The 27,394-nt window shown below is 44.3% G+C and overlaps 1 protein-coding gene across 2 annotated transcripts in view; it reads left to right on the top strand.

The window, feature by feature from the left end:
• The window catches only part of SPTB (spectrin beta, erythrocytic), a 130,919-nt gene that overhangs the window by 11,681 nt on the left and 91,844 nt on the right, over positions 1–27,394 (top strand). The window contains exon 1 of one of the 2 annotated variants that reach the window (XM_027554325.1): positions 24,693–24,918. The exons of the other annotated variant lie outside the window; for it this stretch is intronic. The gene's annotated coding sequence lies outside the window, so the exon portion shown is untranslated. Of the gene's footprint in view, positions 1–24,692; positions 24,919–27,394 lie in introns of those variants that run through there. 2 annotated transcript variants of the gene reach the window in all.

Here is a 27,394-nt window from a genome sequence, read left to right as displayed (position 1 = left end):
CATGCCGCATGTAAATATCAATAGAATCAAATAATGCTGTATTTGTTCTTTTGTGACTGGCTTATTTCACTTAGTATGTTTTCGAAGTTCACTCATGTTGTCATATGGGTCAGAATTCCCTTCCTGAGTATATTCCATTGTATGTATTTTTTTTACATCTTTATCTGTTCATCCATTGATGGGCACCTGAGTTGCTTCCATTCTTGGCTGTTGTGATTAATGCTGCTGTGAACATGGATATATGAACATCTCTTCCAGAGTCTGCTTTCCCTTCTTTTGGGTATATACTCAGAAGTTACCCTAGTATATTGCTGGATAGTCTGTTTTTAGCTTTTTAAGAACCAAACCATGCAGTTTTAATATTTCTCCCCGATATTTGTTGTTTTCAAAGGGAAGGACAAAATCTGTTAACATCCTCACCTTTGGGACTGAACTGATCTTGAAAATTGTTGCTTTGAGAACTCTACCTTAAGCAGGTAGTTTGTCCTCAAAGTTCTTCAATTTGTCCGTTTATTAGTTACCTATTTTTAAACTGTAGACTTTTAGAGGACAGGCAAGAGATGTTTAATTTGCTTTGTAGAACATGGAGCCCAAGCTCAAGGGGTAAGGGTGTAAATATTACATGATGATTGTTTCAGCCAAAATATATCCTTGAGCTGAATGACAAGAGTTTGGGTTGCTTCCAGCTCTTTTTCTCTTCCTGTTTGCCCTTGGGCAAAGAACCTTCTTTTCTGACATATTTTTTCAGTGGTGTGTGTGTGTATGTGTGTGTGATGGCACCTTAATATTTATTACTATCCTTTAAATTGCTTCAGATTTTCTTGTAGTGATTGAATGCTACCTCGTCTGACAGCCCCTTTTCTTCCCCAGGACCTGGGATAGCGCCGAGTGCTTCCTCCTGCATATTTTTGAGCACCTTTTTCATTCTTTTGTTACAGGAAGGATCATCTTGTTTTTTAATTGACCACTTGCCTTCTACAGGTTTAGGCCATGCTTCTTGTGATGGGGAACAGGATTGCACTCTTTTTTCTAAGTTAATATTCCCAGCACCTAGAGTCATGCTTGGTACATGGAGGGGAGTGACTCAAAAATAGTTATTGATTAAAAAAGTAAAGACTAATGAAATATTATTATAATATATAATATAATAATGAAACATTACTATAATTGCATAATTAGAATAATGAGTTTTTCTAATTCAACATTTATTATGTGCTGGCACTATGCTGAGAGTTTTTATATGTATTTGTTATTTCTATTATCATCCTAATTAGATGAAAAAATCAGTCTTAGAGAAGTTTAATTATCCTAAATTACATACCTAGAGGATCAAAGCTGAACCCTGGTATATTTTTCTAGAGTGCTCGCCTGGAGTCACCACACCCATCATATTTGGATATACATCAATGTTCCACAGGTCTTAATTCTAAGACTCTTTTTCTTTTATCCTGCATCTTTAATGATCTGAATTTGGAAAGATAATTAGTTGTATACCTTTATGTGTTTCTATATATTTTCAATGATTTACCTTATAGGCTTGAATCCCCTGATTAGCTGTTAATAAATAATCAATGTTCTGAATCCTATTTCTGAAATAGTTCTTTGACATCTGAGGATGAAGATGCTAATTAGTATTATACAATATACCCTCTGTCATAAGGCAGCTCTCCCTATCGCTGTTCCAAGGGGTCTGATATGTCTGACACAGTGGCCTCCTTCCAGACCCAAGTCCCAGGTTCTCTGCAATATTTGACCAGTAACCACTCTTGCTTTGAAACTATGCCCTCTCTTGGCATCCTTTCCTCTCCTCCCAGGTTGCTTACCATTGCGTCTTTCTGGTTTTTCTGTTCCTTCCTCTCTGTACTGTGCTAAGTCGCTTCAGTCACATCTGACTCTTGGCGACCCTATGGACTTAGCCCATCAGACTCTTCTGTCCGTGGGATTCTCCAGGCAAGAATACTGGAGTGGGTTGCCATCCCTCCAGGGTATCTTCCCAACCCAGGGATCAAACCCACATCTCCTTCCTCTCTACCAGTTTGTAACTATTGGGGTGGCCAATGCATACAAATCTGTATCTCTAGCCCCAGTCTCCTCTCTCAATTCCAGGTCTGCCTTCAAGCTGTCTACTAGCTGTCTCCATTTGGCTGTAACAAGAGGTCCAAACTCCCCATGTAGCAATAGGACTTCTCAGTCCCCTTCTTTGCCTCCAGACCTGCTCTTCTGCCCTTTTTCATAGCTGGGTTCATATTGTCACCATCCTCCCAAGTAAGAACCTCAGCAACTTTGTAGTTTTTCTTCTTTTCACGCTTCTACATCCTGTTGGCTGCCAGCTCCTATTCATTTTTTCTCTAACAATTTCAAGTTAGTTTCTTTCTTTCAATTTCCACTGTCCCTATTCTTATCTCATGTTTGACTAATTGGCCTCCAGTCTCTGTCTTCCTAACCTGATCTCAGAATTATTTTTAAAAACATGAGACTCACTGAGTCATTCATCTGCTTGAAAAATCCTTAATTGTTCCCTGTTGCCCCCAAATAAAGTTTAAACAGACAGACAGGGACCTTTGCAACTTGTCCTAACCTTCTTTCCAAGCTTCATTCCCTCTCCGTTAACCCCACATTGGTATGCAATTTTTTTTTTTCTGGCCACACTGAATGGCATGCAGAATCTTACTTCCCTGACCAGGGATTGAACTGTGTGCCCTGTGTTGAGAGCTCAGAGTCTTAACCACTGAACCACCAGGGAAGTTCCCATTTATCCCACATTGGATGCTTGTGACTGTTTAAACTTGGGGTGCATTTTCATGCCTCCATGACTTTTCTTCTGTTGTTTTCTAGGCCTGGAATATCGTTTTCCCTTTCCTCAGCCTTGAACTTTCACACAAATACTGCTAAAGGCCCTGATCAAACATAACTACTTTGATTCTTTCCCTCTTTCCTAACCCAGAAAGACACCTCACTCTCCTCTGAGTTCTTACGTTGTCACTTTTCACATGGTACCCTGGCTGCTTGTACACAGGTGTGGCTTTCCTCTAGATTATGAGTTCCTTAAAGAAGAGATGTTTGTTTGGTGCCCATGGGTGCTTAACTCAGGCTCTGGCTGGTTGAGGGGACTTGCCTGGTGGTCCAGTGGTTATGATTTTGCCTTTCAGTGCAGGGGGCACAGGTTTGATCCCTTGTTGGGGAACTAAGATCCCACATGGTTGGGTTGGGTGATAGAGGAAGTTTTAAGAATATCTAATACAGAAAATAATCCCCCACATTTTGACCTATAGAAGATTGTGAAGAAGGTTAATGGGAGGCACCGGCTGTTGACGGGGGTGGATGAGGGCGCGTGCTTTAGACCTGAGGAGGCTGTCTTCCCACCTTTGTATGCCCTGATTACTTTTTGCTTAGTGGAGAGAAAAGTAACCTCTGACTTTTAACATACATCATCGGAATATGTGTATTGCTAGAAAAATTTAGTTACTCATCAAGAATATAGTCACTCCTACCTCATTTTTCAGTGAATGTTTGAGGCTGACCCTCAGAATGTAGCTATGTAAAGCTCTTTCAGTGGGTGTTTTAGGCCAATATACACAAGATTTGCTTTATAATGGTGAAGAGTTAAGAAAGGCATTTCAGAAAAAAAAAAAGACCCCAAAGTTCCTGCATAGAGGTTTTGTGTTTTTTTCTGGGTGCATTTAACCTTTGTTTGTCCTTAAGGCATGTCAAAGCAGAAACAATCTTGTAAAGTATTACAGCACTTATTTCTTGGTATGTTCTGCCCTCCTTTTTGCCTTACCCAGACAAAAAGTGAGTTTCACCAGGGGCTGGACTCCCAGCATACTGCTTGCTCAGGCCTTTGACAGTGTTTTGTTTCTTTCAACAAAATTCTTTGTCATGGACACACTCCCACTGCAATCCAGCCACTCTCTTCTTTTGCTCTGTTCTGTGCCCAGTTGATAGGAGTTGGTTTTTAGCTTCCAAAGGCTATGAGTGGGGCTGCTAGGCCTTTATAAACATGTGCAGAGGTTCTGAGGGGAACCAATAAATGAAAGGTCCTCATAATGCCTTGGAAAGGGACCTCCCTGGTGGTCCAGTGGTTAAAACTCCCCGCTTCCACTGCAGGGGCAATGGCTTCGACCCCTGGTAGGGAAACCAAGATCCTGAGTGGAACAGCCAAAAAGATTTTATTAAAATGCCTTGGAAAGATGTGTCTGGCATAAAGAGGGCCATAGAGGGACCCAGAGGTAAAGAAACGAAGAAGGGACTTGACCAAGACAACCAAAGGCCCCAGGGAGCCCTGAGGGGCATAATTAGGTCTGTGGTGAGCAGACAACAGCCAACAAATCTGATGCAGAGATGACAGTGAGCATAGGATCAACTCATAGCTACCTCTAGAAGGTCTAGATAGAGTGGCATGGAGGTCAGTGGTCACTATCCATCTCAAGGATTACTAGGTGCCATCGTAAAGGCTACCAGCAGGCCGACTACTGGTTAGTGGCCTGGCTGCATGCTTTTTGAGTGGACAAGCCTTTTTCTTTTATTTTCAGGGATGACTTACTTTGTAGTACGTTAGCTGTGCTCTCGTCTCGGTTTTCCCATTTAAAATCTAGGCTATTGCTGACGGCTCAGGCTGTACCTTTCTCTGCAAGGTGGATGTGTGCACTCTGTTCATGCTTTCTGCAACTGCTGGGAAATCTCGATGCCCAGACACTTCAAGTCTGAAGCAGGAGGGTCCCTCATGGTAGAAAGTTATCAGAAGAACAGAGGTGTTTACAGGCACAGAGAGTGAGGTGCTGTGTTAGAACTGAAGCAGACTGCTCTGGGGCAGGAAGTAGATACCCTCTGCAAGGCAGGGACCCGCACCTGTGAGGACAAACGAGGTCACTTGCATTCAAAGCCGTGTACAGTCACTTTGTCCAGGAGACTGGAAAAATACTGGGACCAGCAGCAGGTCGTTGGGTGAGCTGGTAGGTGCGTAGAAGAGCAGGTAACTCAGTACTGTGCCCTCAATGTGCGACTCCATCGGCAGCCTCGGTTTAGCTGCTCTCACTGCTTCTGACCCAGAAAACACTCAGAGAATGACTGCAGTGAGACACATCTGCAAGGTGAAGCTTTCAGTCCAGGTAGGGGGAGGGATGCGGAGCTGATCCCCAGGGTTCAATACTTACTTCCTAAATGTGCTGGGAGTGAGCTTGGTTTATGCTCCGACCCAGGGGAAGTCACTTTACATCTCGCCCTGTTTCCACCGGCGAACAGCGCCTTCTGCTTGTTTTGCATAAGCCTTGTGCCTCCTCTGCGGAAGAGGCAGGGAATGAACTGGGAGCTATAAAACTCCTGGCGTCATAAATCTTTGCAAACAGCAGTCTAGTGAGCAGTGTATTTGGTTGGCAAGTAATCATCACAGTCTATACTTGGTTTCTCTGCCTGTGAAATGGTGGGAAAGCTTTCTCATTGAAATGTGAAAGAGGTCAAAATGAAATAGTGTATTTTCCTTTTTAAAAACCTGATGCTTAAAGCATCAAGACAGCTCAAAAAGAGATGTTCTACAGATAAAATGTACTCTCTGAGCACCTTGCAGACATCCCCTAATAACCTAGAAATTTTCTCCAAAGATCATCTGGTTAAGCTCCTCAGCTCCCTTTTTTATAATACCAGTAAGGGAGATCTGCAGAGGGAAGGTGGTTTGCCTGAGGTTGCAAAGTTAGCTGGTTGCAGGGCTACAAGTGGAACCCAGTTTTCTTAATCCATGGCATAGTTCTACCTCTCTCCCTGTTTCTCCTCCTCCCTTTCCTCCTCCTCTTCCTACAGCTCTTAAAAACTGGCTTTAAAAAATTGCAACATGAACACATACCCATGATAAAAATAATTCAAACAGTACAGAAGAGTGTGAATGGCACTCCTAGACCTATTACTGGAGGCAACCACCATTAACTATTTCTCTTGTATCCCTCTAGAGATTTTCTAGGCATGTATAGACATATACACATAGATATAGGTATGTGGTTGTGTTTGTGTATGTACGTGCATATGTAAGTGTATATAACATACATAGGTTTATATATGTACATATGTTATGTGTGTAACATATATACATGCACATCTGTGTATATGTGTGTTGTGGTTATTTTTTGTACTATTCTGCACCTTGCTCTTTTAATGATGAGACGCTTTGGATGTCTTCTGTATCAGATTATTAGATTGCCTGCTTTCATTCTTTTTTTAAAAAAAATTTATTTGTTTGGCTGCACCGGGTCTTAGTTGTGGCATGCAGGATCCAGTTCCCTGACCAGGGATCGAACCCAGGCCCCCCACATTGTCGGGGAGGGGGGGGCCAGTGGCCAGAATCCCAGCCACTGGATCACCAGGGATGTCCCACCTTCTTGCATTCTTAAAAGCAGTATGGTATCTTATACTCCTATCTCTTCACGATGACTTTAATACATACAAGAAGCACCATGGAGTTTATCATGTTACCGCTGTAATAATATTTTATATTAGCATCCAGGGAGGGGAAGAACTTCTGTCAAGGTCAGATGGTTTGAGAAATCTGAGACCTTGCTTCTGTTTCCTGTTGCTAGTTAACTTGTGGGCCCCTGTCATATGTCAGGTATCATGCTTGGGACTTTAAGTGCCTTAACTCATTTAATTTCTCACAACAGTCCATTGAGTTAGATATAATTCCTCTTTTACTGGTGAGGAGGTTGAAGCTGGTCAAGCCAACTTCGCTTAAGGGTCACACAGTCAATCAAGTGCCAGACTCCAGGTTTGAACCCAGATCTGCTTCACTTCAGAGCCTTTTTCATTGTCTGAAATCTGGGACACTAGGAAGAATGGTTATAGTGGGTTTGAAGTTCAGTTTTCATAGCTTCCAAGTTTTGCTGGTATAGACCTAGCTAAGGGTCTACTTAGGAGGCACTAGTGGTAAAGAACCCATCTGCCAGTGCAGGAGACATATGAGTCGAGGGTTTGATCCTGGGTTGGGAAGATCCCCTGGAAGAGGGTGTGGAAACCCATTTCAGTATTCTTGCCTGGAGAATCCCATGGACAGAGGAGCCTGGGGAACTACAGTCCATAGGGTCACAAAGAGTTGTACATGAGGAAAGTGACAGCATAGCACAAGGATCCACTGCACACTCTAGCGATGATGCAGAGGACCAAGTAGCAGTGGAGCAGAGAGAGAACCATGGCGGGAGGAAGGACAAGAGGTGGCTGCATTTAAGGGCACGGTGCTGTCTGTTATGAGCTAGACTGTGAGGGAAACACAGAGGTGATTGACACACAGCTCTCTGCTCTGCCTTGGGAAGTTTCTGATTTGGCAGTGGGGGACTCGTGTGGGACTGAGTATATCACAAACTGCTCCAGGGTCTCTAGGAAGCTAATATTGGTCTGGACCAGGGATCCTGGGAAGGCAGCCCTCACTGAGGAGCAGCCATCTGAACTGATCCTGGAGACAAGTGCCAGCTGCCCTCTGGCCACAGAGGGGAGAGGGCATTCCACAGGGCAGATGAGGGCACGTGGGACATAGGAGTCTGGTATGGCTGCAGCAGAGGATGAGGTAGTGATGAGGGGCCTAAGAGGTGGGGTGGGGTTGGACTGTAGCAGCCTTGAATGCTGTGAAAAGAGCTTGTAGTTTAGATCCCAGGTCCTGGAGCACTATCCAGATATTTGAACATGGGAGTGATATGCTGTCCCTTGTGTTTTAAGACATCCTGAAGAAATATAGAACTTCCCTTGTGGCACAGAAATATAACAAAGGGCTCAAGTGGGTCCAAGCCAGGGCGATGGAAATGGAAGGGAGGGGATGAATTCATGAGATTCTGAGAAGTCAAAATGAGAAGTCTGATCTTCCTGTGTGAGATCAGACCCCTTGTTTCTCTTTGTGAGCCCTGACACATAAAGGGTCAAACATGTTAAAATTTGCCAGTACCCTATATTAAATACAATGTTTTTGCTGCCAAAAATATTTGAAGGGATTTTGGAATTATTTTTTAGTGAGTATATTAGTTTTTTTAATTGAAATATAGTTGATTTACAATGTGTTAGTTTCAGGTTTATAGCACAGTGATTCCTGTATATGTATATATAAATAACACACACATATGTATACATTATATATATACACATATATATACAATATATATACAATACTATATATATATATATATATATATATATATATATATATATATATATTGCTGCTGTTGTTTAGTCGCTAAGTCACTTCCAACTCTTTGCAACCCCATGGACTGTAGCCTGCCAGGCTCTTCTGTCCATGGGATTTCCCAGGCAAGAATACTGGAGTGAGTTGTCTTTTCCTCCTCCAGGAGATCTTCCCAACCCAGAGATCGAATCTGTATCTCCTGCATTGACAGGCAGATTCTTTACCATTGAGCAACCAGGGAAGCCCATATATATGTATATATATTATTTTTCAAATTCTTTTTTTCTTATGGTTATCACAAAATATTGAGTATAGTTCCCTGTACTATACAGTGGGTCCTTACTGGTTATCTATTTTATATATAGAGTGTAAATATGTGAAGGACAGGGAAGCCTGGTGTGCTGCAATCCATGGGGTCGCAGAGAGTCAGACCCAACTGAGCGACTGAAAACAGCAATATGTCAGTCCCAAACTCCTAGTTCACCCCTCCCTCCATTGGTATTATTCTTAATTTTGATTTTACAGTCTTAATTTTATACTCTAGCACAAGTCAGTTTTTTTTCAAGTCTTAGAGTATTTTTGCCGGTCCTTAAAACTCAGTGGCACTGAAGTAGAGGGGAAGGGGAGCTAATGAATGTGACAGCGTTCTCTAGCTCAGGTGTCTGGCATATTGGTATTGCTGATTTACTGAGATTTACATCTTAGAAGAAGGAGAGGCTCTGAGAGTGGGGAGGAGGCACAAGGAAAGAGTTCAGGTGACACTGTGGAGTGGGGAGTGTCAGTGGCATGTTTCAGTGGGGCTGCTGCAGTGATTTTGGAGGCCAGAAGCCGCTGGGGCTGGGGGTGTTGATCTGACAGCCCTCAGTCAGCCCAGAAAGAAGAGAGGGTCACATGAGGGAAGAGAGCAGACTTTAATTTGGGTAATACCCACATTTAAGGGATGGGTGGAGGATCTAGAGAACATGATTGTGATGTAGCAACACTGAGGATGAAGGAACCAAGGGACTCTAAAGCCATGCAAATCCAGTTTCAAGAAAAGGATGGTTAATAGTGTCTGATGCAGGAGGACGCTGAGAGGAAAGGCTGGGAGGATGCTGTTAGCCTTATAAGAGGCTCAAGTGACCCTCAAAGTTTTAGTGGAAGGTCTCAATTATCAGGAATAAGAGTGAAGCCATGGTGAGGAGCAGAAGGTGGTGACTGCAGACCACAAAGAAAGTTTGGAGGGATATGATTTTGCACTGAGAGGTTGAGGAATCTTTGGAAAGGAAGTTGGACTGAGAAAGAATTGGTGGCTGGCGGAAGTCTGGGGTGCTGAGAAAGCACTGAGTGGTAAGGCTGACCAGCCTGGTCTCACCTGTGCCCTGACATTGATGAAGTGTGATCTTTATTTTTTTTCGGCTCCAAAATAACTGCAGATGGTGACTGCAGCCATGAAATTAAAAGACACTTGCTCCTTGGAAGAAAAGCTATGACCAACCTAGACAGCATATTAAAAAACAGAGATATTATTTTGCTGACAAAAGTCCATGTAGTCAAAGCTATGGTTTTTCCAATAGTCGTGTATGGATGTGAGAGTTGGACTATAAAGAAAGCTGAGCGCCAAAGAATTGACGCTTTTGAACTGTGGCATTGGAGAAGACTCTTAAGAGTCCCATGGACTGCAAGGAGATCAAAATAGTTAATCCTAAAGGAAATCAGTCCTGAATATTCATTGGAAGGACTGATGTTGAAGTTGAAATTCCAGTACTTTGGCTACCTGATGAGAAGAACTGACTCCTTGGAAAAGACTCTGATGCTGGGAAAGATTGAAGGCAGGAGAAGAAGGGGACGACAGAGGATGGGATTGTTGGATGGCATCACCTACTCAATGGACTTGAGTTTGAGTAGGCTCCGGGAGTTGGTGATGAACAGGGAAGCCTGGCATGCCACAGTCAATGGGGTTGCAGAGAGTTGGACACGACCGAGCAACTGAACAGAACTGAACTAAACTGATCTTGTGAAGGTTATCAAGTATTTCCACATACGAGGCCCCGTGATGGGATCCCAGTGCATCCCACAGTGCTGTGAGGCTGTGAGGTGACTCTGCTCCTCAAGAACAGGGGCTTTATGTTGACGGCTTATTCTCCGTGCCTTGAGTAGTGCCTAGCATGGGATAATGGATGCATCATTGTGTATTTGTCAGAGTGCTGGTGGACTCAGGCCGCGCGTGTCCCACAACATACCGAGGCAGGCTCCGTCCCTTCTCTTTTTTCATGTTCTACTGTGGGGCATATGATGTAGGTGCTGCTCATGCAAGCTGGGAAGCAAACATTCTTGCAGGCACACCTTGCACCTACCTGCAATTCCCTCCCCTTTTCTCAGTGGCCCACCATCTCAGGTCCTGGCTCTCTTAAAAATGTGGACAAGTAAGTTTGCACTGGGACTCCTCCTCGGCCTCTCCGTGCCGAATTCTGGGGCATCTCTGGACTTTCTGTAGAAGCAGGGAAAGAATATATGATGATCCTTAAGGAGAAACAAAGGGGCTCATTCAATGAGTTGGTGAAAAATGAGTCTCCTTTGTTGATGGAGATAAGAGAGGATCTGGTTTCCTGAGAGCTCTCTGGGTGTTAATGCACTTTCTTTGCTTGGTTCATGTCACTAGGGGATTTCCTTGATGCCCAATGAATAAGAGGGATCTTTGCTAGGAAGTCCAGCTCCTACCACCTCAAGCTGTATTTTGGGGAAAGGCAGAAAGCCAAGGATCAGGCTGTATTTGGTGTGGGTCTCTTAGATTCTAAGAGTATGACGCATTTTATTCAATGGGAAGAATCTGACTTGTGTCTTGGCAGTTTTACCTTTCCTGATTGTGATGAGGTGGGAGACAACTTTATTTATAGCCTTTTCAGGGATACTTATTTTCCTTTCTATTTACAAATACTGTAAAAAGTTTTACTAATGTTAAATATTGCAGAAATACAGACCATAGAAAATGAAAGTTCCTCATTATCCACCTTTCTTATCTGCTAGATAATCATTCACTAAAATTTGATGCATATTCTGCTAATATTTTTTACATATATGCTAATAAAATATATGGTTGCCATTTATTTTTACAGAAAAGGATTTCTATTATGTATACTATACTGTTTGTCAGTTTACATTATTTTGCTCATGATACACAAGGTCATCTTACCCATATGCATACTTATATATTTTTCTCATTCAACATGGTTTCAGTGTATGAAGAAACTGCACTACTTAACCATTTCTTTTTGTCCATGCAGCACAGCTTGACAGGATCTCAGTTCCCCAACCAGGGACTGAACACAGGCCATGACAGTGAAAGCCTGAAATGCTTAACCATAGGCCACCAGGGAACTCACTTAATCAGTTTTTTTTTTTAATTACTTATGTACATTAAGTGATATGTTAGCATCCAGCATGTAATGTCTCTTTTTAGTTACAGCATGTGAACTCTTAGTTGTGGCACATGGGATCTAGTTCCCTGACCAGGGATCACACCCGGGTCTCCTGCATTGGGAGCACGACCTATTAGCCCCTGGACCACTAGGAAAGTCCCTGACCAACTTTTTTTTTAACCAATTTTTAATGATGCCAAATTAGATTATTTTTATTCTTGTGTGTTTTGGCTTTAATCCATAGTATGGAGCTAGTTTTAAACTCCTGGAAGCAGATAAGCTGTTTAAGCTCAAGTGTGCATGCATGCTCAGTTGTGTCTGAGTCTCTGCAACCCCATAAACTGTAGCCTGCCAGGCTCCTCTGTCCATGGGATTTTCCAGGCAGGAATATGGGAGTGGGTTGCCGTTTCTTCCTCCAGGGGACCTTGCTGACCCAGGGACTGAAGCCACGTCTCTTATGTTTCCTGCGTTGAGCAGGCAGATTCCTTGCCAATGAGCCACGTGGGAAGCCCCGTTTAAGCTAAAGGAGCTAGAAAATGAGGCCGAGTTTGTTGGGAAAGTGGAAGGCTGTCTCCGTGATTCTCTCCATTCTCCCCTGATAGACAGGATAGGGAAAGACCTCTCCTACAGCCCAGGGCGGTCCCCTGCCCCTTCTCCCCAGCAGGACCCTGGCACAGACATGTTATGAAGCGACTTGGGCCAGGTTACACTGCCATTTTGTTTTGCTTCTCCTGCTTCCTTCCTTCCTGTCTTCCTCCCATCTTCCTTCCTCTTTTTTACTCAGTGTCCAGCTGCAGCTTCCCTCCCCTTCTCCTCTCTTCGGTCCCCCATGAGTGTCCAGGCTCCGCTGCCTTCCTCTCCCACAGCGGCCTCCCACCACTCCTGACTGGGATCTCATTTTATCCCCTGCTCATGTTTCTCTAGGTGGTGCCCTTGGTGGTATCCTCTGGCTTCCCCTGTGGTCTCATCTGCAAAATATTTTAAATCTACTGCTCTCCCAAGTCACTTGCCCTACCCTTCAAAGGATTTAATATCAATACAAACCAAGCTTAACACAGCTGCCCCTTTGCCCACGTGCCTGGTACTTACTCTCACCCTCTGTTCACTGTACTCTGAATAGTAAATTTCCATTCCTCATGAGGCCACTTCATTTCTAGTGGAAACTCCTGCTCTGTGTTGTGGCAAAGAGAGTACATGCTTTGGCTATGGCCTGACCTGGCTTCGAATCTAGGTTTCAACACTTACTAGCTCTGTGGCTTTGGCTGGTAATTTAATCTTTTTGATCTTCATTTTCCTCTTTGGTAAAATGGAGAATAAAGATACCTACCTTGCAGATAGGATTGCTCTATGGACTGGATAAAAATGTGTGTCAGATGGCAAATGGGAGGTGAGCAAAAATGATAGTTGCTATTGTCATATAACTTGGTTTCTCTTTAGCAAATTTGTGAATTTTTTGTTAATCTCATTACATGGTATAAGGGGTCAAAGAAAATGTATCCAAGGTTCTACTAGAAATAGATCCTATAATGATGTGTAAAAATTTGAACATAAATATTTGGCCAATATTTTTGGCAATAGTAAACAACATATTAATAATTAATAAAATGAAAATTTGGGGCAAGAATTTAGATGTCTTTTTGAAGAAAACCAATGCCATTTTAATCTATGACAAACTCCCAAATGAACTGGGAAAGTCTTTGCTGAGAAACTCTTTATGCACATTTGTAGCAAGGATTAAACCACAAAGAGCATTCTTCAACTCAGTTGCTGGACCTCAGAGGGAGAAAAAAAATCCAGATTCTAGAAACCATTTGGGATAAATGGAAACCGCCATTCTCTGGAAAATACAAATGCTTTCTTGCCCAAGGGAACTTCAAAAACCAGCGTGCTTTGGTTCCTTGCAGAAGGCCTGCTGGATTTTGCGGTTTCACGCACAGCGTTCTGGAGTCACTTGGTTTGGAGTTCATTCTTCATCTACTGATTTCTAGTGCTAATCCCCCAAAGTGATACGCTGGACAGAATGGGCAAATGATGAGATTAAAACACAGGCAAATTTGCTTCAAGTCCCAAAGGAAAACCAAGCTCTTTGTTCCTTACACACAGAGGTCGTGATCTGGTCCAAGGCCTCCAGCAGATCAACAGCAGGTAGAACTCGCTTTGTCTTGGCCAGCGAGGCTATGACCTCTTCCACACTTGGGGTGAGTTGTCCTCCTTCTCATGCCCACTAAGGAACAGATTTTGAGGACTTCTGTTCTCTAGGCAGAGCCCATCTTTTCTGAGGTGTTTTGAATTCTCATATAGACAGGCATTCCATGAAGCCTGGGAATCTTTCATTGCCTTGGATGGAGGGGTTAGAAAACTCAAGCCATTGTCTTTGTAAAGTTTGCTCCTGCTGATCCTTTGGGGCAGGTTGGATAGTACAGTCTCTTCCTTTTCAAGTGGAAGAAGGCTTTGTGAGTAAGAGAAATGACTCACCAAGAGCATCCCAAAGTTACCATCAGCAGGACTGAATTTTCCCATCAAAGCTTGGCGATTCTTACTCCCTGGCTGAACTTGGCTGAGCCTTGAGGGGCGTCGTGCTGAGCTCACTGAGCAGATGGCTCTGAGGCAGGTCTGTGGAGCTGACGAAGATGGTTGGTCTGATGCAGAGGGGAAGAACTTGGCGGTGGGCTCCTCCCACCTCCGCCTCCGGATCTTCCCTCTCAGGTGGCCGTTGTGCAGAGTCCTGGGGAAGAGGCTCAGGGAGGGATCTTGGCCTGACCTTGTAACCTGTGCTTCTGGAAGCTTGTGTCTGTGGAGGTGAGCTGCCTTGTAGAACAACAGCAGGCCTGTCTGCTCCTGAAGCCGGGTGCCTGAAGAGACAGCCACCCTGGCTTCACTGCTTTTTGCCCGCTGAGCCAGTAGAAGCCATAGACCCAGCATTAGCCCGTGGCTTTCTCTTCCCTCCCCCGAACCAGGCAAGGAGGCTCCGAGGCCCGCTGGGCGCGGTGTGTCCTTGCCATCTGCCAGGCCTCACTCCTCGGGCCAGAGCCTGGGCTTCCGCGGCTCTGCCCAGCGTCCAGCTCTGCAGGGCTCTTGGTGACACCAGCCGGGGTCCCACCGGGGTCCTGCTCCAGTCCTGTGGGGCGGTGTGGCTGAGAGAAGGTGGGAGGGGTTCGGAACTTCCTGCCCTGCTGGTGTTCAGACACTCACCACAGTCCCTTGGTTGCTTGCTCTGTTTTGAGTGTGTGTTTCGACTTCTGTGGTCCCAGTGGCTGCAAGATGAATTGTATCGAAGATCCAAGTTTGGAGGCCACTTACTTAAGAGCCTACCTTTCTCTTCAGCCAGGTACATTGTCTTAGGATACAGGGGCGATGATGTCTTGTGATAGAAATACTTTATCTAACACAATCTCTCTCTATCAACTCGAACTATAAAGAATCATTGTTTAAGGGGTTGTTTTCATATTTCAAAAAGAATAGTGTGTAGGGGGTGTGTCAGGGTCCCCGTGTCGGTGTACTCATTGAATCACCTAGACTTTTCTTCTTCTCCTGGGCATCTCCTTGAAGGTTGGTCTGTCCGTCTCGCACGTTTTCGCCTTCTCTTGTTACTTTTTCCAAGCTGCTGCTTGCTTGTTCTATTTATCACCCCTCCCAATTTTCTGTTGGTTGGGAAGCCCTTTGCTTGGTTAGTGGCACATGGGGGTCACCCTTCTCTTCCACGGAGCCTGCTACTCTCAGGAGGCCCTGCTCTCACTCGGCCAGCGTGGTGGTGAGAGGTGCCTACTTTCTGGCGAGTTGCCGTCAGTCAGTGAAGGGCCAGGGTCCCCAGGGTGATTTCACGGGGCGCCACTTCCTGAAAGCGGTGAGCACGGAGCCAGGCCCATCTAAGGACGTCAGCCGCCCTTCTCAGCCAGCCTCTCTGAGCACAGAGAACTCATTTGTAGGCAAGTTTCTGGGGTGTGGTAGTGCTTTTGTTTTGTTCACCAGGAAATAATACCAGGTTTCTCCGTGTTCCACTTAGCGAAGGGCAGAGCCTTGGCCTGGAGCAGTGATTGTCTCCCAGATTCCCAGAGAGTTGAGTGGGCAGGGGGTGATTTGAAGAGCGTCCCTCTTACCCACGTGGCTTTCCGGCTGGCCTAGTGAGTGGGAATTCTACAAAATCAGCTGAGACCTAAGTGATATAGCGAGTCCGGAATTAGACCCTGTCATGGAGGGAGAAAGAATAGTATCCAGTCACGAGTATGGAAGGTTTTGGCCCAATGATAAGTGCTGACATGTGCACCGTAGGAGACCCCAAGCTCTTCTGAATTCATCATCCTTCCCTCTCTCCTGCTGTTTTCCTAGAGCCTCTAGACATGCCTGGGTTTCTCTCATTGGTTAACTGTCCTCTGGCCCTGAATCTCTATCTTGTTATTGTTGTTGCTTTAGTCACTAAGTTGTGTCCAACACTTTGGTGACCCTATGGTCTGTAGCCCCCCAGACCCCTCTGTCCATGGGATTTCCCAGGCAAGAATACTGGCATGGGTTGCCATTTCTGTCTCTAGGGGATCTTCCCAACCCAGGGATTGAACCCCTGTCTCCTGCATTGGCAGACACATTCTTTCCCACTGAGCCACTTGGGAAGCCCCACATCTCTGTCTACCCACCCTCAAAGCTTCATACCCTCCCTCAGCAGACACTGTGAACGAAGGGCCTATACTTATGATTTTACTGTCATTTATTCCAATCCCCACATCCCTGGGCTTCCATCCCCACAACTTTTCAGAAACTCTTCTCACTGTGGTCACCGGTTTTGGATTACTAAGGCTCCCTGGGTACCTGATGCTGCTCTTTGCTCCCTGCTTCCAGAAATCCTTTCCCCCAAGACTTCTAGGTATGCTCATCTCCTGCCTTCCCTTGTTCTTTGCTGGCTTCTCCTCCTCCTCAGTGTACCCCCAGGAAGGAGTTCCCCAGGGTTCCTCCTCAGCTTCCACTCTGAACACTTATAGCCTCTTTTGGGATAGTCTTGCCCACTTTTGGTGGTTCTGATGCCACCTATTTATCTCTGATGATTCTAAAATACCTCCAACCCAGATGATTTCCTCAGGACTTGAACACTCAGCCTCCAGCTAAGCATTTCCCTTGGAGGTCTCACGGGTGTCTAGAAACTCTATTGCTGGCCTCGTACAAGCTCTTGCCCCATTTGTTGCCTACTGATTATTCTTCCATAGGTATCAATGTAAGGGCCACTTGCTCAGGGAAGCTGTCCCATGTCCCCTGGGCTAGGTGAAGCTTCCTTGTTAACCTTTAGCCTAGTACTCTACACCTTCCTCTGCAGCATTATACAATTTGTAAATTATAAATTATTTGTAAATATTCATTGGCAATTTGCCTCCGCCACCGCACTAAAAGCTACCATAAGAGCAAAAAGCCTCTCTCTTTTGCTTCATTATCACATCTCCAGCACCTAACACCATGGCTAACACAGCTTTAGGGCTTCATATGTATTTATAATGCATTGAAATCTTCATTCCTTTGCCCAAACTTCTTCCTTCTCTTGTAATCACCCTCTTGGTTAATAGAGACCCACCATCCACTTAGTCACTCAAGGTGAAGTCATTCTTGACTTCTCCCCTCTTCTAACCTGCCATTTCCACTAAAACCATCAGTATCCTGAATAGTTTTGTGACCTGATCTCTCTTCGCCACCTTGACTACCAGAACCCTAGTTTGTGGCCCACAGCATCTCTTGTCTCTGAGACTATTCCTACTATAACATCCTAACCATCTTCTCTGCCTGTTATCTTCTCCCTCCCCCTTTAAATCGATCCCTCCACACACCTACCAGAGGGATCTTTCTAGAAGGCAAACCTAGCCACTCTATCCATTTAGAACCCTTCACTGACTCCCCGTTACTCAATTTCCTTAGCATGGAATAGAAAGGCCAACTGTGATAGGGTGCTTGTCCATTTCTCATCCTTCACCAGGCTCCTGGTAGTTTCCCATTGACTCCAGGCTGTTTCTTCCTTCCTTCATGCCTAGGGTATGTTTTCCTCTTACTGGGAATACCTTTGCCTGCCAGACCTGCCTCCTCTTCTCCATCTCCCACAACTGTACCTGGATAACTCCTGACTCTGAGCCCTACTCCTGGTTTCCCTGGTGGCTCAGATGGTAAAGAATCTGCCTGCAGTGCAGGAGACCTGGGTTTGATCCCTGGTTTGGGAAGATCCCCTGGAGAAGGGAATGGCTACCCACTCCAGTATTCTGGCCTGCAGAATTCCATGGACAGAGGAGCCTGGCAGGCTACAGTCCATAGGGTCTCAAAGAGTCGGACACGACTAGGTGACTTTCACTTCACTGATTTCCTACCCACCCACACTTGCAGAGGCCTCCTATATGCTTCTGCTGTGCTCCCATAAAGCATTGGGTTTTTCTCTCTCTCCACTTTGGGGTTATTGTCCAATGTAACCCCTAAACAGGGTTTTTATCACTGTCTCACATACTCATCCACCAGCGCCTAAGAACAAAGACCAGGTTTTAATCATCTTTGAAACTCCCGTGCCTAGCAGAGTATCTGGTGCATAGCATGCCTTTTAAAGAAAAGAACAGATGAGCTCAGAACAATGGGATTGAGGAGCAAACTACTACTATTGATATTAATAGGTGTTTTTTACATTCTTTCTAGGTGCCAAGAATTTCTCTGGGTATTTTACATATTTGAAGTCCTTATTTTTTTATAACCATCTCATGTAGTAGGTCATCTTCATTTATAGATGAAGGAACCAAGGCACAAAGAGCTTAGGTTATTTTGACCTAGGTGGCACAGCAAATAAGTGGCAGAGCTGGGATTTGCATTCTGGTGGCCTGCTCCAGAGCCCTGGCTCTGAATCCTGTCATTGTACTGCCTTTCCATTAGCAGAGATAACATCCATGGACTTTTAAAAAACCATACATCTAACTTGTTGTGCTGTTCAGAGAGTCTGATATGGATCTGTTTCCTTGGAGGGTTATAAGAATCCAAAAAGGGCTAAGTGAGCAGGGAATGGGTCTCTCTAGACATTTCTCCCATCCAAGTACTAACCAGGCCTGACTCTGCTTAACTTCCGAGATCAGACGAGATCAGGCATGTTCAGGGTGGTATGGCCATAGACTCTCTAGGTATTTCTATAAGAAGTGAGTTATTACCAGGGAAGTAGTGACTTCACTTTCCACTTTCCACTTTCATGCTTTGGAGGAGGAAATGGCAACCCACTCCAGTATTCTTGCCTGGAGAATCCCAGGGATGGGGGAGCCTGGTGGGCTGCCGTCTACGGGGTCGCACAGAGTCGGACACGACTGAAGCGACTTAGCAGCAGCAGCAGCAGTGTTAGGTTTATGAGGAATATGACCACTAGGTAGACAGAAAGCAGACCATATCGGGCCAGTCCCACATTTAGCACTTCTGTGTCTAATGCCTCAAAGATCACCTTCAACCATCTGGTCCTTTGACTATCACTCGATTGGACAAAGGTGGGAGCACATTTAAACTCTGGCATCTTTGGTCTCTCAGAGCAGAGTTTGATGGGAAGAAAGGGAAGGGGGAGAGAGAGAAAGAATGATGGCATCACTGGGAGAAGAGGCTGTGGAGAATAGGGAAACTGAGGTCCCCGTAAAATAATTTAACAGGCAACCTAAAGTTCAGGTTCATGGTCAACTTATTTTGAAGCCAGTAGGAGGTATGTGTTTGTAATTCAGAATTTCTTTCTTTTCTCTTCTTCTTCTTTAGTAAACTACGACCAAGGAGTCAATGACTAAGTGATATACTGACAAGATTGCAAAAAACATGATACAGCGTTTAAGGGGATGGGCTTAGAATTAGCCTGGAATTCAGAATTTCTTAGATTTAGAAAAATTATACTGTTTGGGGTGGCATCCTATAATTGGGCATGATATTTTGGCAGCAAAACTTATATTCACATGAAGGTGGAGAAATGAAGAATATAAATTAGCCTAACTTCAGTTCAGGGCAGACTCTACCACCAAATGAGTTACAGATTTTTCTGTGCTTTCAAAGCTTTTTGAATTTCAGAATTGTTACAGATAAGGGATTATGATCTGTATGATGTCTAACTGGGTCTGAAAACTGCGAGTATAGATGTGTCCAGGTATGGTGCATGTACATAGTAGGTGCTCATTAAAAGGCAATTGTATTTTTTTAATTAACATAAGCATGATGTAAGTCAAGAGTGTTATGCTTCTGTTAAAAAACCAGATCTTATTTATTTTTCCATTTTTTAAACATTTCAAAGTGTATTTTCAAAAATGTTGAGTCTCCCTTATAAGCTGTAACTAAAACAAAAACCGCCTTGATGGATCGTAGGTTGAAGGTAGTAAATAAAGTAAAAGCACCTGGACTCTGAGTGTAGGTGGGTGAAGGACCGCCTAGTTTTGTAATCCAGTAATGTAATATGCACAAGAATTGACTTATCAACAGTCAGTTGATGAAAACAATGTCAGAGGAGGCTTGTTGGGCTATATAGCCTTAACTACTTATCTAAACCATGACTTGAAAATGACTAAGTGATGTACTGACAATGTTGCAAAGTTATCAACAGGAGAGGTCTTGCCTGGAGAATCCCAGAGACAGGGGAGCCTGGTGGGCTGCCGTCTATGGGGTTGCACAGTTGGACATGACTGAAGCAACTTAGCAGCAGCAGCAGCCACAACAGGAGAGGAACCGTGAGGTCATACTTTCAAAGCATCTGGCTGGCCCTTCACAGGGATAAGTCTCTCTGAGGAGGTCCCAGTTAGAGAGAAATGAGGGAAATTGGAGTGGGTATTAATGAGACCAGGAAAAAAAAAAAAGGAATGTGATTTTTAAGGATCCTCAATAAAAGCCAAAAGGATTTGGATCATGATATTAGAAAACAAGTAGAGTAAGAATGATTTTCTTAAGTATGTGTCTATAATCAGACCTCTATCTTTATATTGAAGGTAAACTAGGAGGAACCATCATTTGGTTGTTATTTTTTTAAGGTAGATTTAAATGGCAGTAAAAGAATTAAAGTAAAACATAAAACTTATAAATGTGACAGTTGTGAGTCATCAGAGGGGTCATGAAAAAGTATCACAGACGCCTCTATTCTCAGAGCATGTTTAAGTGTGGCCTTCGCTGTCTTGAAGGGTATCAGAGTGAGGGTACAGATGAGAGGGCTGAGAGCATTTTACAGGGAAGGTAAGAGGGTCACCTGGTCAGAAGCTGGAGTGGAAGTGGAGGTGTGTTCATGTGGAATGCCTCCCTTTGCCTACTCAGCCATAGGGTGGCATTGAAGAAAACAGGAAGCTTGTTTCCTCTTTTTTCCACTATTTTTTATTCATATTTATTCATATTTGCTTTTATTTCAAACTGAAGTATAGTTGATTTACAATGTTGCATTAGTTTCTGGTGTACAACAAAGTGAGTCAATTACACATATACATATATATTCTCTTTCATATTCTTTTCCATTCTAGTTTATTACAGATTATTGAATATAGTTCCCTGTGCTATACAGTAAGACCCTTGTGCTTTATTTTGTATATTGTACTTTCTATTTGCTAATCCAGAACTCCTAATTTATGCCTCCCCCACCCCCTTCCTGCTTTGATAACCATAAGTTTGTTTTCTGTGTCAGTGTTTCTGTTTCATAGGTAAGTTCATTTGTATCATATTTTAGACTCCACGTATAAGTGATATCATATGGTATTTGTCATTCCCTGTCTGGCTGATTTCACTTAGTATAATAATCTCCAGGTCCATCCATGTTGCTGCAAATGAATTATTTCATTCTTTTTATGGCTAAATAGTATTCCACTCTGTGTGTGTGTGTGTATGTACATATATATATATATATATATATATATATATCACATCTTCTTTATTCATTCATCTGTAGATGGACATTAAGGTTATTACTGTGTCTCGGCTATTGTGAATAGTAGAAGGCAGCTTCTTTTCAAGAGCTGGCCTGCTCTGTCCAACGTAACGGCAAAGGGTGGCTTCCCTGTTAGGCATGGATTCCACAATGAGTTTCAAGTAGTTTATTTAGATTATAGCTGAAAAAGGAAGGGACTATAACAGGTCAGCATTTCCCAACAGCTGGCACTGTGTCTCATGGTAGTAAATGCTCTCACTTCAGGCTCTGAGTCCAGCTTGCTGTTTTAACTTAGGAGTTTGGTGGTTCCTCCCATTCTGGGATTTACATTCCTGAACTGATGTTCTGATTCAAGGCCAGTGTGTCTTGAAGGAGCCACAGTCGATCTTCAAGGTACCTGAAGGCTAGATGAATAGGCTTTTCTCTACTCATCCACTTATTCCCCAATGCTCACTGGATCCAGCTTGGAAAAGTCTTCCTAGAAGCCCACATGAGGGTCCTCTTAGCCTGAGCTCTGGTCTATAGTTGAAGAGTGCTATCTGCAGATATGTTCTGCCCATTCTCCTTTATATGGCTAGACCACACCTTCAAATGGGGCCAGGATTTTGGTATTTGATGTTTCTTTGGGAGAAGACCAGCAGCCAAGTTGGTTTAAACTGGCCTGTTGAATCATTGTTTTCTAGTGAAATTCTATTTCAATTACCTGAGGCTTTTTGAACTAAATGTGCTAAAAAGTGGTTAGGCTTGATGCTGCAAAACTTATGGAAAACCTGGAGATGATTTGACATATAGACAAGTGGCTCTTATGGCTGTTAAGACATATGGGGGCACTTCTCCAGCAGTCCAGTGGTTAAGGCTTCTCTTTCCAGTGTAGGGGGTACAAGTTCAATCCCTAGTTGGGGATCTAAGATCCCACATTCCTCAGGGCCAAAAAAACAAAATATAAAACAGAAGCTATATTATAACAAATTCAATAAAGACTTAAAAATGGTCCCCATCAAAAAATCTGAAAAAAAAAAAAGGACATATGGGGATGTGGAGCTACTGGTGGATGGTGAGTTCTGATAGCTTAATGGGCTGCCTGCAGACCACCCTAGACCTTGATATCCATGCTTTCAACAAATGCTTCTATACACACACACACACACACACACACATGCACACAGATGTGCACACACATACACACAGCTCCTCTGCCCTGAGGTTGTGGCTAGGGCTCCTGATGTCCTCTTTCACCTTATCAAGCAGAACTAGAGCAGATTGGAATTTGATTGTTGAGTTGACTTCTTTCTTGCTGTCAGCCTTCAAGAATTTGAAGGATCAGTGAGACAAAGGCCCAATTTAAACAAGCCGTGCATGTATATGGTTCATGCAGTCCCTGACTACACTCAGTTACAACATTTCCTTGTCATCGTCTTATTGTAAGGCAATCATGAGTTCCTTGAAGGCAGGAGATACTGTCTGTCTTTCCCCACAGTAAGCAGCCATAAGCCCTGCAGGTGCTCAGTAACTATTAATTGAATTAATCAACTGCCACAACACAGGTGCACACATTTATCTGCCTTGTGCTTTCATCCAGCTAGAGATACAACTTGTGCATTCAGCTGCCCCAGGAGCATGGCTTCCCCACCCCCACCCCCAGTATCTGCAGGGCTTTCTGCAGCTGCCCATCATCTAGACCCCTGTAGCTACACATGTTCTGAGGCCCCACCAGTCCTCTTACACACAGCTCATGTGATACATACACCAACTTTGAGGGTCTCTACAACCCCTGCTCTCTCTCCCTCCCTCAGTGTTTCCTGAACCTTCGAAGGCTTTTAAGGAGAATGAGGTCCACCTCCCACTCCACTTCTGGGGCAGGGTTTTTAATTACCGTGTGGGCTTTTGTTCTGTTGTTGAGATCAGGCTTCTCAGTGCAGGGAGAAGGGAATTCCAGTCATCCTGACGCATTATAATCAAGTTACTTACCACAAGTCAGGAGTAACAGTTCTCTGCTTTCATTCTGATCACAGCAGGTGATACAGGGAAGAAGCAGCTCGAATTTCACTAGGTGCTTTAAGCCATGGCTGCAACAGTGCTTTACGGTGGTGGTTTTCCATCTTTTAAGAACTATTCAGCCAGTAAACATTTTATCTCGACTCCACGATCTACTGACTTTATGCATAAAACGTAGTTCTGTGTTTTTAAAAACCAGCCAACATTGGCCCCAAATGTCTGACCATAAAATATATTGAACAAATGACAAGCACATATTAAAAACCAAAATGCTAAACTTTAAAGAGTCAACAATAATTTGACTCAGAAATGAAGGGAGTAGATGAGGCTGTTGCTGAGTCTTCGTTTCCCAATGTTGGAGATGCACATGGTACCACCTGAGCCCGAAAAGCAATAACTTCACATTGTCAACGGCTGTTGTGCTGAGTTGCTTCAGTCATGTCCGACTCTTTGAGACCTTATAGTTTTATGGATTACTTTGGATCTTTCATTTTCCAGTATTTTTGCGTGTCTGTGCATCCCTCTGATCCTATGGACTGTAGCCCGCTAGGCTCCTCTGTCCATGGGGATTCTCCAGGCAAGAATACTGGAGTGGGTTGCCATGCCCTCCTCCAGGGGATCTTCCCAACCCAGGGATCAAACTCGTGTCTCTTACGTCTCTTGCATTGGCAGGAAGGTTCTTTACCACTAGCACCACCTAGGAAGCCTGTCAAAGGCTCTTACCTTGTGGCAAGTCTGATGCTGGATGATCCCTTTGCTTCCTGATACCAGTGTCATAAAAAGAACTAGGGGACAACTTTCTTCTCTAGAATCCTACAGTTTGGTAAAACTTTAAGAGCACACAGGGCTCAGAAAATATTTGTAGAATGAATGAATGATTCAGAGATGGCAAGTTTTGTTCTCCTGGTTGCTGGGAAAGAGGAGAGTGGCAGGTATTTTGGAATAGGTTGACAGTTTCCAAAGACACATAGCCCACTTGTGCCCTGCAGTGTCTGTTCTGTGGTCATGAGCTTTCTGTACGTGTTCACAATATATGTATCAATAGTTATGCAAAGTTATTGATGTTTGGCGGGCTAAACAGCTACTTCTGTTCAAAGGCAAACGCATGTTGTGTGTGGGTATTTTCTGATAAGGATGTCCACACGCAGTGGGTGTAGCAAGCTGTGTAGGTACAAAGAGAGATAAGTTGGGGAGTGGGCTAATTCTGCCAAGCCTAGATAATGGGCCGGGGCTTAGAGGAGTTCACTTCATATGGGGAGCCCCCGCCCATCTATCATTTTCCAGTGTTTCTGTGTGTCTTTGTGTCCCTCTGTCTTTCTCTTTTACAAGGGAGTGTTATATGTAGACAGAACAACAGCTCGAGGTCTCTGGACGTCCAGGTCTTATATCTGGTGGGTCAGTGACCTGAAATGGTCAGGCCTTTAGGAGGAGCCATGTGCTTGCCTCTTCTAAAGTGGCTTGCTGTGGTCACGAAGGGAACAAGATGCAGACAGACTTCTAAACACCAAGCAAAAACCTTAGAGCAGGTAGGATCCCCTGAATGTGTTTTAAATGTTATTTTGGGTAGAGATGGGATGTGGTGCCGGGGAGAATAGTAAACCTGACTTTTATACATAGGAGGTGTTTCTATAATGGGACCTCTAGCATCATCTTCACCTTTCTTTTTGACTGAGGCCCTGCTAGGTGTCAACATGGATTGCTGGACTGTTAACAAAGTTAAAATTTACCATGAGTGGCAGTTCATCCTAAAGTTATGCTGTTAGACCAGGGTCAGACCAGTTGTGGGTTGCACCTCACCCCTTGCTTCTACAGTTGTGTGACCTGGGGAAGTTCCTGAACTCCAGTAAGCTTCACTTTCTTCCTTTATAAAATTGAGAAAGTGGAAATTACTCACAGCTGGTTTCGTTATCAATACGCTCCTCTGTAGGCCTGGCACTTAGCATAATGCATCTCATGTACTGAGTCATCGCTGAATACGTGTGTTACTGTTTTTGTTATTGTTATTATCATTGCTGTTCTGTGATGGTGTTCTACAAGCATTTGTTGTTGGAGATACAAATTCCTATCCTGCGTTGGGACCTGATCTTATCCCATGAATAGCCAGAGGTCTGGCTGCATAAAATGCAAGGAGAGGGTTTAGATGGGGAGAGCTGTGGACAGTTCACAACTGAGGGCATTCACAACTGGTAATCAAGGGTAACTGTGAAAATAAAGGAAGGCTGGGTTTTCTAGCCCTCACTTTTACGCAGGAACTCCTGCTAAGCAACTCTTGGCAGGACCACTGTCACTTACTCATGTGAGGACAGTCTACTCAGCGTGGGGGCACCAGTTTGAAGATGCGTAGACTGCTATTGTCAGATCTCCGCTGCAGCCTGTTTTGTTGGATTTTCTAAAGGCCTGGCATATAACACTTCTATACTTAAAAAATGATCTAGGGACTTCCTGGCAGCCCAGTGGCTAAGACTTTGCCTTCCAATGTAGGTGGTCTTTGATCCCTGGTTGGGGAACTAAGATCCCACATGCCTCAGGGCCAAAAAACCCAAGATGTAAAAACAGAAGCAATACTGTGATAAATTCAGTAAAGACTTTCAACATGGTCCACATCAAAAAATCTTCTAAAAAATCTAATAAAACATATTAGGTTGGCTAAAAGGAAATACAGAAAATCAATAATGGTCCTGTCCTAGGCAGTTCTGGGATGGGAGGTTGGCTGGCGGTGGTGATGGTGATGGAATGGTTCAGGTCAAGGCATGGCAGCTAATGCTAGGAGAAGATGGTTAGTGTCAGTGTTCGCCATGCCTGCCAAGTGGCACAGGGTGGGGAAGCTGCCCAGGTGAGGCAGGCAGCATCCCCCTCTACGCAAAGCCACTCTTGTCTCACAGCCCAGCTCCTCAGGTTAGTTTGACAGCTGATGGCCTTTATCCAGAGAAGGCAGCTTGAGCAAGCCAGAAACCTGTCCTAACTCTCAACAAAATGTCACTCCCATCCCTTTTTTCTAGCCTGAGAAGTAAGGATTGTGATGGAATAAGGGCATTGTGATGGGCTGTGACCAAGTGGAAAAGAGAAAGTCATGAAGTTACTGTTGTGTTTGTTGAGAAGAATTGTGATGAATATTCAAACACCGATTTTATCCCCACCCCCACCCCATGGAATAAAGACGTCTTTCCCTTCTTTGGGAGGAAAGAGGGGGCATCAGATGACAAATCTGGAGTGGGATCAGCATGACTGCTCCGTGTCCCTCCCCGAGTCTTTGACACGCGGGAGATGGCTGCTTCCCCGTGTCTGCTCCCGGCAGCATCAAAACCTGAGAAGTGCCAAAGTGTAGCCTGCTTGTTTTCACCAGAAGTCTGTCACCCAGCATTTGGGGGATCTGCACAGATACCAGAAAGGGCGAGATGGCCAGTCCCTGAGTAGATGCCACGTAAACACTGGATAACATTTCTGATGATTAAAGAAACCCTTTACTTCTGCATATCCCTGGCTTTGAAGTGCCATCAGTAGAGGCGGGGGAAGAGCAGTTGCTGTTTTCTTGCTGGAGAAACTGAGGTACAAAGAGGGGCAACAGTTCATTCTTCTCAATTGTGAGGCCAGCCACAGACCTGGTACAGCACACACGTATTCAGGGCTGCACCCCCAGCCAGGCATTCTGTTACAGACTCTTAAACACATCATCTCATTTGAGCCAAACAGCAGTGCTGTGAGGTGATGATTGTCAACTCCACTTTGTTTTTATTGGTATATAATTGCGTTAGGATGTTGTGTTAGTGAATCATCTATGTGTACACATATATCTCCTTGGTCTTGAACCTCCCTCCCACCCCCCGGATCCCACCAATCTAGGTTGTCACAGAACACTGAGCTGAGTTCCCTGTGCTGTACAGCTGCTTCCCACTAGCTGTCTATTTCACACACGGTAGTGTATATATGTTAGTGCTACTTTCTCAATTGTTTCACCCTCCTCTCCTCTCCCTGTGTCCACAAGTCCATTCACTGCATCAGTCT

Source organism: Bos indicus x Bos taurus, chromosome 10 (assembly GCF_003369695.1).
Source record: "Bos indicus x Bos taurus breed Angus x Brahman F1 hybrid chromosome 10, Bos_hybrid_MaternalHap_v2.0, whole genome shotgun sequence".
Taxonomy (NCBI): domain Eukaryota; kingdom Metazoa; phylum Chordata; class Mammalia; order Artiodactyla; family Bovidae; genus Bos; species Bos indicus x Bos taurus.
This window is presented reverse-complemented; position numbering and strand designations above follow the sequence as displayed.